Consider the following 17933-nt stretch of genomic DNA (forward strand, 5'->3'; position numbering starts at 1 on the left):
ACTTGTGGTGGTTACTAAATACAGTACTGAATATTTACACAAATAATGTTAACATTGAACCCTATAAAGTAAAAAAAAAAATGTTATGCTGGTATCTCTTTAGCTGGAATTTCACCAACAATATTTTCAGTTTAGTACTTTGTGAGAATAAAATTGCTAAGCTGTAGCACATTTAAAGGGAATAGGGGCATATAACAAATGTCTCTGTCCTGCTGTCTATATTTCTAGTATACTAGAATTCCTTCGAACCCAGCTGGCAAATTCTGCAGTGGTGATGTTTAGGAACTTTGCTTTTGCTCTCTGACAATGTTTTGCTTAAACAAAATACTCAGTGATAATAACATTGCCCATTGATAAAACCATATAATCAAAATGTAGAGAAAATAGGATCCATATGTGTATGTGTGTTCACATCTGTATTTCCACATGTTTTATTTGAAATGTTTTTCATTCATTGTCTGTTTATTTTGGGGGGAAGCAGCGGATGGCATTGCAGTTTAGCATTTGGGAGCAGTCCCTCTCAGTCAGTACAATATCTTTAGAAAGGGAAGCATCAAAGATGTACCAAGAAACAAGATACAGTAAAAATAAGCATGTGAGCCCCTCCTATAGCCAGATGTTTCTGAGCATCCTTGCTGTACCCAGGGGGAAAAATGGTTTGGTAGAAGGATGAGAGTTTTCTTTCTAGGACACATCTCTCAGTTCCTCCAGTTCATGTTCCCCAGTGTTTATTTGGTTTCTCATGAATTAGTTGTTCAATTAATCAGGTTGCACGAAATAATAAGCATTGTGCCCACTCTGTATAAATCGGCAGTGTTAACGCTGTCTTTGTAACAATGGCACATTGTAGACACTCAAAATTATTCCAAAGTGCTGGGATTCAAGACATTTTGCAGCCTGTGGTGTTTTAATTCTGGGTCTAATTCTAAGTCTAATAATTAATACTGGACTCTGCCATTAGCTTCATCTGTGATGCTTTCAAGGTGGGAACTTCAGAAGGGCTCAGCACAGAAATAATTCTTTTTCCCATTATAACCGATTAGTGAAATGCTCATTGACTTCGATGTAAATCCTTTACATTCTTTATAAGTCCTCCTTTGAATACTATGAAGATCACAGTTTGTCCAGGAGAAACTGCTTGGTATACATTGGTGCAGCTGTAAAGTCTACTGCTTTGCAGGATTTCTGGTGCCCTAAAACTTATGTATAATAAGCAGGGCTCAAGGCAGTCTGAGAGCAACAGGAGGCTGTGGTGCAAGGGACACAAGGAGACATGCTCTGTACGCGTCTGAATATGTATGCTCTTGAAAATCTGATCTATCCATCAGATCCCAGCACCATTTGGCCTTAATTACCAATGGTGAACATCTCAGTTTCAGTAATAACAAAGGGCTCTGTCCTCTGCAAGTTGGAAATCTTACAGTGGCAAACAGAATAATACAGAGACACTTAGGACTCTCTAATTTACTGCCACATCAGATATTCCTTTTAATAGTAACATTACTGAATTCTATGTGTGAAAAAAGATTTTCTTTCTTTGTGATTTTTAGATCAGAAATGTAGTTTAGCTTGTCCTGAGTTAAAGCTCAGTTAAGACTGAATTAAAGGAACTGTAACATGAGATGGAGATCTGGCGAGCCTGGGTTTCTCCCATAGCTAGGTCATGTTTTTCTTTTAGATCACACTTTTTTTCTATTTATGAATAACATTAGAGTAAATAGATAAATCAGACTCTAGTTTTCAAAATTGCCAGGGAATAGAATGTTCTTCTGGAACTGCTCTCAGCTCTGTTGTTACTGAGCACACACACACACATTGGGTACACCCAGCAAGAGAGCAGTGTTGCTGTGTCACTTTGTAAATGTTTATTTTATTTTTTATCTTAAATTCTTCTGCACGTTCCTTATGGGTATCTCAGCCATGACAAGCTGTGGACATTAACCTGTTACACGGCACCTTAACTCGGACAGCTAACACATGACAGGGACTTACAAATTGTGGGGATGGGCATGAAAGATTAATGTTTTCACACAGTGAAGTCTGTAACCTTTTCACAAATTCTGGGATTATATTTGATCCCACCATTACCAGTGTAACTTTTTGCAGCATTCACTAACCAGTCCTCCTGGACTGCTAGAGACATGTTTTTCTATTCTTTTTCGAAAATACCATGATATTCCACAGATGTAGTTGCCAATATTGAGGTATATCACAGGGTTGTTGCCATGTTTGTCATTTCCTTTTTTATATTGAGGTCCTCTCTAAAAATAATGGATTTATATGTCTCTCTGTTGCTCTCATACCAAGACCTTTGTACGTGTTTCGTGGCAATAATTGCAATAAGTTAAGGTTGTACTGAAGCACAACAGAGTAACCTTTAGCAGTTTATTAAGAGATTTGGTCTCAGGTAAAAGTTCATATATATAAATAGTCTTGGGAGAACAAAAGGAAATGAAAGGGGAACTGAATAGGGTATTAGCTTCATATTGAAAAGCAATGATGTGTTTTTTGCAAAGTGTGAGATTTGTCTTTTTATTACTTCTGTCTCAAACAGCTCTGCTGAATTGTGGTTATTAAAGTATAGTGTAAAAGATCGTGAGGTAGAACGGCAGATAGATACTGAGTCAGTTGTACTTTTCTTCCTATATGTCAGTAGCAACCAAGGTAAAAATCTAATATGTGATATTAGATGTTTCATCCTTCGTTACGTTCATCTTTTATCCTTAGATAAAAACATGTTTTACAGCTTTGCTAACATTGTTTCTCCTTCTAACAAGGGTGTTTTCATCACTTTCTGGATACAAAATGGAAAGGATACTTAAAGCATAGTAAAAAGATTATTATTTTTTTAAGTCATTGCTCATGTTATATCATTGTCTGCATTTTTCCTGAAGGTATTTGTGCCACTGAATGATGAGTCTGAATTAATGCCTGAATTAAAATTAGTCATTCTGTCCAGTTAGCATTCATGAAATTATCTATGACCACAAGAATTAGAAAATGCCTTTGAAAATCCCCATGGCATTGGCACCACAATTTCAGTCTTAAAAGTATAAATTATTTGGTACTTCATGTGGTTTATGGAGCCTTAACTAACCGTGAGCTGTTTTGCATGGTTGGGAAGAGAATCCATATTTTCTTGTTTTGTGAGTAGGAGGAAGAGCAGCTCTGTAATTGCTATGGCTCTCTTGCATATGTGTTGGCACCCTTGACGGCACTGCTGCTTGTCACATCTGAGCTGCCATGCTCCAGAAGAATTTTGTGCAAGGAACAGCACTGGTTAGGGTAATATTCCCCGCTCCAATGTCAAATGAAGGGAGAGACAGGGACTCTGAAATTCATTCTTTCTTCTGGACTGCCCCATGAACAACACTGGTACATGCTTTTTTTGTAGCTTAGGGAGGAATCGCAGGCATGACCCTAACTGGCATCTACCTGAAGCAAAAGCTGCATAGCATTGTTTTGTGGGATGCTGCTAAGAGAAACAGAATATGCCCTCCTCAGTGGTGTACAGCTGCTGACCCAGTCAAGAATCATCTGCTGCAGTCTATCCCAGTGCAATCAGCTAATGCATCGCTTCTGCAATCATTCGCAGAATTGAAGTCACTGGGTAATCCTCTTAATGGTTGCTCATCCTATATAAGAATGGCTGCATTGTCACGGACATGGGGTCCATCTAGCTTCATTTCCTGCCTCCCACTGTGGCCATAAGTGGATGTCCAGAGAAGTCAGAACAGGGGGTGGCATATATGGTGTTTCCCTCAATTACTCTACTAGCTCCTTACTATTCTGAGGGGCTTTCCTTGGTTTTGATGTTCTTTGTGTATTTAATGATGTCCAAAGTAGTTGTCCTGTCACACCCTAGCATACATGTAAATATTTTTCTTCCACAGTGTCACCTAGCAAGGAGTTTCGTAAATTGTTCCCTGTCAGGTGAAGGACTAACTCCTTCTGTTTGCTGTAAACATGGCTTTTGAAAGAGTTATTTGAAGGCCACTTGTTTTGGTGGGTTTGCTTCTTTGAAAGAGGCAGTGAACAGTTCCATCTACTCTCTACTCCCTATGATTTTGTAAAACTCTGTCAGATCCTCCCTACAAGCTTACCATGACCCTTTTTTATTTTTTTAATGAAAAATTAGTACTGACATTTGCAGCCTTAATCACTGCAATGTCAATGACTGTTTTTTTCTCTCAAAGCCCCTGCATAGAGTCAGTCAGCAAACAATCCTGTGTAATAACTCTTCTGTTTTGGGGCACAGGGCCAAATACTCTGATGTAGTAAATTGAATGACATTTTAGCAAATCTCAGAAAGCTGCACATTCTTAATATCAGAAAATAATCTGTCTAATTGTTTTTGTGGGAAAAAAAAGTCTGTGCCTTAGTTAACAAAAAGCTTTGTGTTAATGAAGTCTGAGTTTGTTTTAAGGTCTTCTCTTAGGTTTTAACGTCTAACAAAATAGACACAAAGCTTTCTAGCAGCCTTTGAACTGAACTGAAAATACAACAGTCCTGTCCCCTCCAATGAGGCAATTTGTGAGGCCAAAAAAAGAACCAGATAGGGAGGAGAAAGTGAACGCAGCAGTAATGATGATAATGTGACAAAAGTATTTTGGAATGCCAGTTGATCAACAAAATAATTTTATCTGCATCATTAAAATAGAGCACACTGTATAATCATTACAATCACAGAATCATAGAACCATTAGGTTGGAAAAGACCTCTAAGACCATCAGTTCCAACCGTTAACCTAGCACTGCCAAGTCTACCACTAAACCATGTCCCAAAGCACCACAGCTACACGTCTCAAATACCTCCAGGGATGGTGTTGCAACCACTTCCCTGGTCAGCCTGTTCTAATGCCTCACAATCCTTTCAGTGAAGAAATGTTTCCTAATATCCCACCTAAACCTCCCCTGGTGCCTCTTGAGGCCATTTCCTCTTGTCCTGTCACTTGGTGCTTGGGAGAAGAGAATGACCCCCCACCTCACAGTAACCTCCTTTGAGGTAGTTGTAGAGAGCAGTAAGGTCTCCCCTTTTCTCCAAGCCTCCTTTTCCCCGACCCTCCTTTTCTCTAGGTTAAATAAGCCCAGCCGTTTCTCATAAGACTTGTTTTCTAGACTCTTTACCAACTTTGTTGCCCTTCTCTGGACATGCTCCATGGTCTCGATGTCCTTCTTGTAGTGAGGAGCCCAAAGCTGAACGCAGTGCTCGAGGTGCGACCTCACCAGAGCAGAGTACAGGGGGACGGCCACCTCCCTGCTCCTGCTGGCTACACTATTCCTGACACAAGCCAGGATGCCGTTGCCCTTCTTGGCCACCTGGGCACACTGCTGGCTCATATTCAGCTGGCTATCGACCAGTACCCCCAGGTCCCTCTCTGCCAGGCAGCTTCCCAGCCATTCTTCTCCAAGCCTGTAGCATTGCACAGGGTTGTTGTTCTCCAAGTGCGGGACCCATCATTTTGCCTTTTTGAACTTCATACAGTTGACCATGGCCCATCGATCCAGCCTATCCAGATCCCTCTGTAGAGCCTTCCTACACTCAAGCAGATCAGCACTCATGCCTAACTTGATGTAGTTTGCGAACTTACTGAGGGTGCACTCAATCCCCTCGTCCAGATAATTGATAAGGATATTGAAGAGAAGTGGCCCCAGTACTGAGCCTGGGGGACACCGCTTGTGACTGGCCCCCAACTGGATTTAATTCTATTCACCATGACTCTTTGGGCCCAGCCACCCAGACAGCTTTTTACCGAACAAAGCGTACACCCATCCAAGCCATGAGCAATCAGTTTCTCCAGAGGAATGCTGTGGGAAATGATGTCAAAAGCTTTATTAAAGTCTAGGTAGACAACATCCACAGCCTTTCCCTCATCCATTAAGTGGGTCACCTAGTCATAGAAGGAGATGAGCTTAGTCAAGCAGGACCCGCATTTCATAAACCCATGCTGACTGGGCCTGGTCACCTGACTGTTCTATGTCTGTCCTGTGACGGTATTCAAGATGATCTGCTCCGTAACCTTCCCTGGCACTGAGGTCAGACTGACAGGCCTGTAGTTTCCCGGATCCTCTTTCTGGCTCTTCTTGTAGATGGACATCACGTTTGCTAGTCTCCAGTCAACTGGGACTCCCTGGATCTACAGGACTGCTGATAAATGATGGAAGGTGGCTTGGTGAGCAAACTAGCAGCCTAACTTTTTATGCCCATTCAACATTTTACTGGAAAGGGTACATGCAAGGGTAGTATTCTGTTCAGTCTGAACTTTGCATCCCAGCCACATAACAGTAGAAGATGCAAGTATGCTGTATGAATTGTTCTCACTTAGTAATGGAAATAGATAAAGGAAATAGTACAGTTTAGTCTGTTTGGAAAAAAAAGTATAAAGAAAAAACAAAGCTAAACTACTATTGCAAGTATTTTCTCATTCCATTGAAATGGTAAAATTTTATCAAAGGTTCTCATCTAAAGCCAGTAGTATTAGCTACTCACGTTGTGGGAGATTGATCTTTTTTTGCCAGGGTCTTTCTCAGCCTTTTCTGCTGATGTTAGTCACCTCCCTAAAATGAACTTAAGTATGCAATTGAAAATAAATATGTAATTTAATACTTTCACCATTCCATCAATAATCCTGGGCTGTCTGTCTGTCTAAAGAAATAAACATGAAGAGGAGTAAGTGCAGCAAGAGTTGTTGAGTAAGAAACATCGTCAAGCAACTTATACCCTGCCCATGATTCAGTCTCTCCTTTAAGGATACCCTTGACCTGTTGTGCTTCTTCGTTCATGTGGGAGGAAGATAGGAGCTGGAGTACTTAACCACCTGTCTTTATTAGTGTCAGCGCTTCTTGACGTTCAAGGATTATTCTCCTGAAGAATAAATAGGTCAAAGAGCATTCTAGGGATGTTCTAATCTTTTCTAATCATTGAGGTCTCTACAGTTAATTGGTTTAAAGCTTTTATTGATGTGGAATCTCGTGCATTCTGAAACCTACATTTTGTATGACTTGGAAAGAATGTGGCAAAGGGAGAAAAAATTCTTTATCAGCAAGATATGTTTACTGAGGAAGAGGATGTGTTCCCTGGGCCACTATAATTAATGTGATCTAGGTGTAAGAACACTGGACTGGGATTTGAATGAAGAGAGTTCTTTTTCTGTTTTTGAGGGGCATGGACAAGCCAGCTGTACTCTAGTGTTTTTTAACAATTATTACCATTTGTAGCAGTATTATCTAAGAATCTGATTTGTGGGTCGGGATCCACTGCTGTGTTAACCCAAAGCTAAAAGATGGTCTTGGGTATGCCTGAGAGAGTTTGCAGAGAATATTGACAATCAAAATTAGGAAGTTAAGTGAATAACCTCTAGCTTTGTCCCATGTCCTCTTCTGTTCTTGCGTAGAAGTCATCAAGAGAAATTTAGTCCAAAACCTGGATTTTGACAGTGTCCTGAATGGGTGTTGACAATTTAATTTCTACTCTTAATAGTAGAATTTTTTCCTTAGTAATAGTGCTGGGGATTGATGGTGTGTCTTGATGCCATGATGAGCAGGTACTCTAATTTGAATGCGTTTTGGAGACTCTTGTTTCATTTAAAGTTGATACGTGGGAGGTGATGATTTTCATAGGTGGGATTTTTTTTAGGCTAAAGTGGGATGGAGAAGTGGTTGCTGGTAGCTTTTGACAGTGAGTTGGTCTTGGGTAGTTTTTCAGATGTAAACATTTAGGTTACACTGACTGAAGAGCGCACACAGTTGAGCAAAACAAAGCTCCTACATTTCAGACAGAGGCTTGAACTTGTTTTGTATCCAGTATGCTGTAGCAGAGGTTTTTTCATAGAAGAATGGAAAGGATGCATTTGCCAGTAAACCTTACTCCTCATGGCATTCTGTGGAGGTCTGTAATGGTTTAGCAGAGTGATGCTCAGGTAGTGCCTGTATTTGGGATGCATGTTACTCATTTTATGGTTCTGTGTTTATTTCTCCCAACACGATAGTCGCTGTATTGTTGGCTTTAAATGAAATCGGGCTTTAAAGCACAACAGATTTCATCCCATAGTTTCACAAATTTCACAAGCAACACTTAAGCTGAATGAATAGAAATCTCAGCGAATTCTCAAGCTTCAGTAATTCAGAGATAAGCAGAAATGCACATATACATAATAAAAGTAATTTTCCATTCAAGTACAAAAGTGGTGTAATTGCATAATCTGTTTCATCAGTAACACAGGCTTCTGCTGTTAAGTTTTGGAAATGTGACTAAAACTTGATGTTTTTATTACTCCATGTGGAATGCAGGTGCCTGTCTAAACACTTGCATTTGAAAATCACGGGTTATGTTTATTATTTGAATCCCAGCACAGAGAGCGTTCTGAGAGAGTGAGGGTCAGATTTCCAAAGATGTGCAATTATTTAATGTCTTCTAGTAGAGTTGGGAGTCAGTATAGCTACACTCAAAAATATCTTAAATATTTTTAAATGATTTAATATTTTTTGATCTGAATGTTTGCAGGATATTTAAAAAGCATAATATATTCCAAAATATACTTAGTTACCAAAGTGTGACATATTAGAAATGAGTACATGTTCTTTGTACTTTCTGTATTTTGAAGGATAGCATCAAACAGACTGCCAGTATTGACAACAGCAGATTTTCAGCTCAAATCATATTTGAGGCTCTGATTTTGCTTTGTTTGTTTTAAGTTTTCAAAGCAGCCTAAGAACTTAAGCAGCTTGAGAATGTGACTGTTAGGTGTGCTACCTTCTGGTAGCTTTTGCTGCATCTTTCATTTTAATGGTGGAAAGATCTTCTCATTGTCATGTTTAATGTAAAGATATGCTGCAAAATTAAAATAAGAGGAAGTGGCCAGTTTGTTGGAGCCATTGTATAATCCCGTGCTAATGAATGCCATGTAAAAAAAAAAGCAACATGGATTGGAGGAAAATAGGGAGAGGACAGAGGGGTTGCAAGTATTTGAATAAATCATACATACTATCTTTTTTAGAGGTCTTCTAAACTATACTTGTGTGCACTCTGCCCAGTAAAACTATGATCTCTTGCCAATAGTGAGCAGACTTGTAGAGGTTAATGTTTAACGGGTTCCTAGCTAGAGCTGCTTGCTGTGTTCTCAGCATACATATCTCTTGTTCCCTTGGAAGCATTATTTTGTGTAAACAAAGTGCATTTTAATACTGAAACGCATCTGTCTACATGTGCTGTTCCATGACGAATCAGTTAATAGTGTGCTATCAAAGGATTTTCTGCTTTTAGCTCACACATGCTTGTTATCGTTTTTCATCTCCATTCAACACAATGAAAGCAATTATTGTACTGCCTGATTCCTGCAATCATTGACTATTGCATGCTCATCTTAATAGCATTCAGTCAGTGGCAAGCTTGATCCTAACTGACTGCTGGAATGTTAATTCCTAACTTTTACTAGCAACGGTGACAGAAGAATCTGATCTAACACACCTTTATGACTCACTTCTTTGAGTCAGTTGTCTGCAATGACTCATACTTAAAATTAAATGTATGCTTATAATGAAGATGTAATGCCATGAAAATGGGAGATGGAAAAGACCTATGAGATCACCTTGAAGATCCTATTACAGTACGGAATGTATTTGCTGATTCTTTTTCTAGTTTAGAGGTGAATGCTCCAAGACCAGGAAGTTCTGTAACCCTTCTTGGGTGGATTGTTATGTGCTCTAGTGGAATTTCTAGTGGAGCCTCAGCTTATCTGTATTACCCGGTGTTGATTCAGAGGGCCATAAAAAATGTGCTAGCTGAGCTCGGGCACCAGTAGTACCAGTTTATGGTGTGCTTGAACATGCTGCTCCCCCGCTCTTCAAAATCCCTAAGGCCTGAACCTGCTCTTTTTGCAGAATTTGTAAACATCATACTTCATTGCTGAGAAGCAGAAGTGCTTCAATGGTGGGCAGCTGGCATGAACCTCTGTGGTTATTATTTCACTTCTTTTACATTCTTTTGTTAATGAGCTGGCCATATGGTATTGTGGGGTAAGAGAAATACAGAGGTAAAACTAATTGGTTTTCCTTGAAGGATCTGTCTGCACTTTATGGGACAGAGTACAGTCCAAGCCAGTGCCAACGCAGTCTTTTAGGCAGCAAATTCTTTCATTACTGTGTAATTCATTGTCAAGCTGTGAACGGGAGGAGTACCATACATGGAGAAAGACAGGTTTCTCAACTGTTTGTTTGAGTCTTTCCAACCTACTTACATGGACTTCAATGGAGGAGCTCTGAATTTTGGCACAGCTTCACACTTTTCTAATGCAGAAATCCTTTGGCAAACACACACGTGTTTACATCTCTAACAGTTAGGAAGGATAGAGGAATGTGATGGTCGCTGTGCTGACTTACCTCTGTTCCCTGGCTTTTGATGATCTCATTATCATTTGCTCTTTAACACCACAGCTGGTATTTGCAGAAGATTTTTTTAAGATTCCTTCACTGGAGGTAGCATAATTATTTTAAGCATATATTGAAATATCAAGCAGTGCCCCCTGTAACTGCAGTAACTTATCATTATTTTTATTGTTATTGTTCTGAATGGGCAGCTGGATACTGCCATGAGCAGAAAGTCTGCCCTGTGGGAAACTGAAAACAGAAATCATTAATCATAGCCTTCCAAGTTCATTCCTACATCTCTCCTCTGATTGCGATCACCTGACCATATTTGTGCTTATTGCTCTTGATACGTCCTCTGTTCAAGTGAGGGCAGTCCAAAGAAACCAAGCGAATGAAAGGTAGAAGTTAATTCCAGAGGACCCCTTTTCTCTGTACTCTTAAGATTTGGTGATAAATTCTTATAGCATCCTTGCTGTCTTTGGAGATACTCCGATTCCACATCAGGGTAGCAATTGAGGCTTCATTTATATGTTTCTCAAGAGGCCCTAAGCTGCGCTACTGTACAGAAGTACTCAGACTACGGGCAAGATATGTTTTACCTATGAGTCTGATTTGTACTTTAATTTACTTTAATTGAGCAACAGTGTGAGTTACTTTTGATAAAGCTTTGGTATTTGGAAATGTCAAGCTTTTGATCAAGAGCTTTGATATTTGGAATTGTCAGCTGCACAGACAAAAATATCAATATTGTGGATATTGTCCCAACTCATAGTAAGTGCCCACTTTGCTTTCAAAGTATTTTGCATAGCACTTATTTTTCCTGCATATCATTCAGCACCGTATTTACAGTAAAAGGCCTATTTCACTGATGGTGAAATGATTTGATAAGTTACATGATGTGGCTTAGAGAATACAGTTAACGAGAAAAAAATAGACTCAGTATTGAATTCTTATAGAGGGCTTACACTTGTCATTAAGTATGGTCTTCTTAGTCATATGCACTTCAAACTAGGATACTAACTGACTAAATAAGCAAGTATGGAATCACAGGTAACCAGAAGAAATCCTGGGAAATTAAGACGTAGTAAACATATGGGTAGGAGTCCTCCTTTCCTATGCCTTACTATATTAGGGGATTCACTGAGTAGGCTGGTTTGACTCAGCATTTGAGAAACGAATCTGAGAGGAAGATAAATTTGATCAAGGATTTTCCAGTGAATGCAGATGGAGGCCTGGGTAATGGTATGTGGACAACAGCACAGGCACCGCAGCAGTCTTGTTTGCTGATGCCTTAAGTTTAGTGCAGGGATTTGAATTACATAGCCAAAGTATGCAGATTCTGGGATGCCCCATTTCCACAGACAAGTTTAAAGATGAAGATAGCTGTAACTGATTCCTTTCTGCAGCTCTTTTCTATCCTGCTGTTACAGAGAACAGTAAATAGCAAGCACAAGAATGTTCACTGAGATGTCATCGTTTAAATAGCTTTGATAAACCACAGGTGCAATCTCTTAAAGTGGTTTCACATCACTTGGGACCAGAATCAGCCATGTTGCACAGATTTCTTTTTTTACAGACTTTTATATCAGCAGCATTTCTAAAGTTTTAAGGAGTTTGTTTTGGTAAAGACGTAACAGAGGAAGACTTACCATCTCTATGAATAATCTCCTCAGAATCCCACCTATTATGTAAAGTGTCTACTGTTCTTCACTTAGATTAGTTCTGTGTATCTGGTTCAGTTAGATACAGGGAGTTTATTGTGATTTGTATATCTGCAACATCTTTAGTAATGAGCTCGCTGTTACAACATTAATGAAATACCTCACTGAAGACAGAGAAAATTCAGTACAGCAGTTACAAACAAGAAAATTGTTCTGACAGATGGAATTCCTGTACAATCTGAAGTTCCTGGGCTTGGACAGGTCTGTAACAGAGACAAGACTTTAACTTTGAGAAAGTTTACTGAAACAAAATTTCAGGGATTCGCAGCCAGTGACAAGTGAACTAACTCTGGAGCTAGAAATACGATATCAGCATAGCAGAGCTTGAATTTCATAGGCTTTCTGAGAGTGTTTTCTAGCTCTCTACTCCTAGAATCATGTAATGTTAACAAAGTTTTTACTTTTAAACATTTAAGAAGTTCTTCTATTTGCAGTGGTTTCTTTCAGATAGGAAGGTTGTGGCGATATGGTTTAAAGGAAAATAACACTCAGTCCTTTGAATCCAAAAGGTCTTGTCATCATTGAGGGTAAGACACAGGAATTTGAATCAAACATCAAACTTGGTTGAACTTTAAAACTTCACACACTTTAGGATTGCATCAAATTTAAAACTTTGATATCTAAGTGGGGCAGAGTACAGAGGAGGTGTTTTAGTGATTTCATGCCTAAAAATACAAGTGGAGTAAGAGAAATCCAAATTTGGCAGTGGCAGCTGCACAGATTGTAAGGATGACTGCATTGATCGTGACTTTCTGATTTCAGTGTGGCAGTTAATCAAGGATTTGGGGCTTGGTTCTGGGTATGGAAGAGAACCGATGACTAGATTTTGCAAGTATGTGTTACTGCTTATGTTATCTGTGCTGACTCGGTGCGAAACCTGGTAAGAATTATAGAGCTATTGATCTTTGTCTCCCAGAGTCAGTAATTTAGGATGATGAGGCATGTTTTCTTTGAGAAGAACTCATCTTGTCAACAGTATTTTCCATTCATACTTTTAAAATCAATATCGTAGATGTTAGGTGAAGTGACTTATCAACAGTTTCTTATTACTTTTTTTACATTTTATTACTTTCTGAACTTAATCCATGTTTCAGCAAGTATTTGAGCACAGGCCAATTTTTAGCACATACAGCAGTCTTACTAAAGATGATAGTGTGCTTGCTTTAAGTTATTTCCAGGCTTAAGGACTTCTCTCAAGTTCTAGGAGTACGGAAAAGAATGCCACTATAGTTCAGGTATGTTTAGATGATGTTTCACAGGCTCTCTGACGTCTTTGTTCCCAGCTAGTGTAGTACGCACAGCATTCAGACAGCAGCCTCGGCACTTGCATCGTCATACACAGAAATTCTGTGCCCTGGTCAGTGGTGTGATGAATGAGGCCCTCATTTTGTGCATAAGAACAGCAAGTGAGAGAATATTATAGGACATGTGAAGGGAACGCAACAGAAAAATGTCACTGCAGAATTATCCGTGCCTCTGAAAGGCCTGTGGGCCTGGCAGTTACATGGTCTTCAAAGCCGCAAGAGTTTCATCCCATCCAGATTCACCTCAGTTGTCTCTTACTACAACAAAGTGGTTGACGAAGCTGGCATGTGAGAGCTTGCTGAGCTATGAAGCTTCGGAGAACCATGAAAGTACAGCATAAATACTTGACTGTTTGTTGAATGACTTTGCTGTCTCAGAAGGAATTGCCACCTGATTCTCTGAGACAATTTAGGGTGACAAAATCCTCCAGCAAAATTCTGCATCTCCAGGCATATCCCGATACAATTCATCGTCACTGTAGTTACTGTTAAGTAACCCTGGTACGGAGCTTACAGCTCTGTGTATATGCTGAAAAATCCCCTTGAAGCAGTTGATGTTTTAATTGGAGTGAATGTAATACATTTGTTTCAAGAGCTATCAAGTGGCCTGGGTAACTTTGGCAAGTGTCTCATTCCTGGGTATTTAACTTCACTGTACTGGCTACAGCAGGTTCTGTAGGAGTAGCTGCCAGACAAGAGAGACATCTGGTTAATGGTCTCCCTTTCTCTTTTGTTCCTGAGGCAAAGGTAATGACAGTCGATTAGAATGTAAGGTTTATGCTGACAGCTAGTTATGATGTAACCGAATTTAGACTAGGGTGAAAAAGAAAACAACATTCTTAGAGCACAAGGACTCTCCATCCCTTTGCGTAAAAATGTGGGCAGGGAGGGCAGGCAGCCAGGCTGGCTGAGCAAGGCCCTTCTGGTCAGACTGAGGTGCAAGAAGGAAATGCACAGGCAGTGGAAACAGGGATGCGTGGCCTGGGAAGAGCACAGGGATGTGGTCCGGATGTGCAGGGATGGGATCAGGAAAGCCAAGGCACGGATGGAACTGAGCTTGGCAAGGGATGCTAAGAGTAACATAAGGGATTCCATAGGTACATGGCCCAGAAAAGAAAGGCCAAGGAGAGTGTGCCCCCTCTGATGGATGACAAGGGTGAACTGGTAATGACAGACATGGAGAAGGCTGAGGTACTCAGCAACTTCTTTGCCTCGATCTTCACTGCCAGTCAGGCTTCCCAAGTCTTTTGTTTCCCTGAACTCGCAGATGGAGGCTGGGAGAGCAAAGTCTCACCTGCTGTAAGCGAAGAGCAGGTTCGAGGCCACCTGATGAAACTGAACAAGTACCTGATGATAACCTTATGGAAATATATTTAGCACACTTAAAATTCTGAATATTAAATATAAACGCACAGCTAGCTTCTTCTAAAGGTTCCGCATTTAGATGTCATAATTATTTACTCAAATGGGTATGAATTGCCCTAATTATTTATGAGTTCATGCATACTTTAGGATATTGAAGTTTTTTCCTCATTGAGAACATCAATGAGGTACTCAGAAAAGCTGGATGTTCTGTGCTAAGAATTTGTATCTTCACTCCTTGTCAAGGCATGTGCATGGAACTCTCTAGACTTGTCTTGGTGTGGAGCACTCCCTGTTCTTCAGAAGCAGACAAAGATTAGAGTCATCATACCGAATCAGAGCTTTAGAATATGCGGCATATTTATCTTTGATCTTTGAACCCAGTAATTTCTGACATCTCACAGGGAGATGAAACAGCTCGATGATGCATCCATAAGTTAAGAAACATCGTAGCAGTGGTATGTGTGGGGTGATGCCACCTTGTCTGGTCAGTTTAAGCCTCCAGGGGAGATATTTCATTGCAATTTCTTTAACACCCCTAATGACAAATGTTTATACTGGTCATAGATCTGACAAGTCACTATTAGAACTGCAAACACAGTTTCTTGCATCTAAACTCTCTGAGACAGCAAATGTTGAAAGCCAAATGCAGGATGTGTGGTGTAATACAATTCCTTTGAGTTATCTGTTCTTTGGTGTTTTGATTGCCCTTTATTTGGGTGATCCCTTTGATCCTGAGTAGCATCTGATATTATTTTAGTCTGTTTAGCTGAGAATGAAGATGTATTTTAAGTGACAGAGTAGCAGACTTCAGCGTATGCCAACTTGATAGCCTCAACTTGTCTTCTCTGCTCCGTACAGACACTGTCTCCCTCTGCTACTACAGCATCTCTTTTGTTTGCCGCTGAGAGCCACGGCCTGGTGTCTGCAGGCTGTATGCCCAGTTCCTGAGGTGTCAAAAGCCAGTGTCCACTTCAGGCAGCATGGCAGCAGAGTATTGATGGAAAAGAGGGATAGTCCAAAGGTGAGGTATTGACCCCGTGCAAAAGGCCCATTGATGTCAGCGAAGGCAGGGTCTTGCCATGAGTGCAGGAACAGCTCTCTACATATCTGTCTGGTTTCCCGTTGCCTTTGATATACATGATGTTTTTCAGTTCAATCTTTTCAGAGCTAAACAGCAAACAGCTTTCTGTCCCATGAAACTTTTCAACACACACAAAGTATTTGGAAGCAACTGTGAGCAAAACAGAGCATTCCAAAATAGAACGTGAAAAGAAGAATAGTTTTAAAAATAGTAAGTAGTAGTAAAAATAGTTTTAAAAAAGTAAGGGTTCAGGAGAGATCCAGAAAGCCTGATGTACAGTCCAGGAGATTTGTAGAAACTGTAGAAGGCAGCATAATTAATAAACAAATGGATAATTAAAGTCATCAGGAGACACAAGCATGATTCATTTCGAGAAAAATATTGTGTGACAAAGGAGCCAGTAAGCGTGTTTGTAAATAAAGCCAATACAGTTCACCTGAGTTTCCAAAGGTTTTGATAAGATTATCAAAGGCATTGAAAGAAGCAAAGCTCACGTGTGATTAGAAGGAAAGTATGGATTAATAATTAGAAAGCAATAAAAATAAATGGTCTCCTTATCAGTGGAGAGAGGTTGCCTGTGAAGTCTCTCAAGGATCTTTGCTGGAATTTACACTATTCAACGTTTTTCATAGTGACGCATAAAGAGGCTGAATGTGCTGATAAAAGAAAATTACTCAAAGCAGGAAAAACTGGTTACGGGGGCTTACAGAAGGCTTTTAAGATACTCCATATGGGGTGAAAAAATTACAGTTGAATTTCCATCACTAGACGCTAATTGTTGTCCAAAAAAAAACAAAACACAAAAAAGTATAAATGTATATACTGATGAGCTCCGAATTAGTTATTCTTTCTATAAAAGAGATCTGGATGCTATAGAAACTTCACAAAGTTGTTGGCGCAATTAGCAATCATGAGAGCAAACAAAAAGCTGCATTTAAATAAGAAGCCATCGTAAATCTGAGATTTACTTATATAATTCTGCATGCAGTTCTGGCTACCTCTTTTCAAAAAGGATTTAGCAGAAGGTGAAAATGTATAGAGGAAGACAGCAAAAAGGATCAAAGGCAGAAGAATGACTTCTTTAAAATGAAAACTATATGAACTGGGATTTTTCAGTCTGATTAGACTACTAATGGAGTTAATGGAGTAGTGTGTGGGTTTTTTTTTTTAAGTCAAAAATGGAATGGGGAAGGTGGGTAAGGAACAGTATTTGCCAATTCTCACAGTTCAAAAACTAAGGAAAGATTATATGTCACCTTATCCAACATGGAAGTACTCTTTTTTAAAATTTGAATCAATATGTAAAAGTGTTTTGAAACTCCTAGCCATAGAATCCTACAAAAGCTAAAGACAGAAGTGGACATTAAGGAATTTGATGTAATCACAAAGGATAGGTCCAATGTTCACTGTTAAACACAGTGATCGAGGTTCAACTTCCAAGTCAAAGAAAGCCCCAAACCACAGAGTGCCAAAAGCTGGGACAATGCATTAGGGGCAACCCTCTGAATTTGCTCTTACTCCCCTAAGCACTCATTATCTGCTGCTGATACCAGAAAATAGTCTGACACAGCACTATTTGTTCTTTGGTTTTCCACACTTCTGCTGAGAAGCCAAAGCAAGAGCTTTGGCCATCCTGTATATGGGCTCAGTGATGCTTGGAAACTTCATCTTGTATGTAGGAAGCCCAGCTTCCAACTCCATGTTCTGGCTGCCTCATCAGAGAACACCAACGCAGGAAGTCCATGTCTTGAGAAATTTTCCTCCAGAGCGTGTATTGACATAAACTTCCTTTTCAAAATGGAAGGGTTGTTGGGAAGAGGTCTTCAATTTCTTTTACTATCTGTTACTTTAGTTCATGTCAAGAGATAAAGATTCAATGAGATTTTTTTTAGTTTGCCTTCTGTGATACAGGAAATGATTCTCCATTTATTTTACTTACCTTCCTTTTGTTAATTTCACTGCTACCCTTCTTCTTTCAATAGGCATATGTTTATTCTTCTTTAAATAGTCTTTAAACAGGCAGCTTGTTTGATTTATATGCATTTTGTATCATTAGTTTGTACTTTATCATATTGTTCACTGTTTGCACACTGGTAGG

At 39.6% G+C, this 17933-nt stretch overlaps 1 protein-coding gene across 8 annotated transcripts in view; it reads left to right on the plus strand.

Moving 5' to 3' along the window:
- Positions 1-17933, plus strand: part of FAM13A (family with sequence similarity 13 member A) — a 135236-nt gene that overhangs the window by 34270 nt on the left and 83033 nt on the right. The window lies entirely within an intron of this gene.

Source organism: Cygnus olor, chromosome 4 (genome assembly GCF_009769625.2).
Source record: "Cygnus olor isolate bCygOlo1 chromosome 4, bCygOlo1.pri.v2, whole genome shotgun sequence".
Classification (NCBI taxonomy): Eukaryota; Metazoa; Chordata; class Aves; order Anseriformes; family Anatidae; genus Cygnus; species Cygnus olor.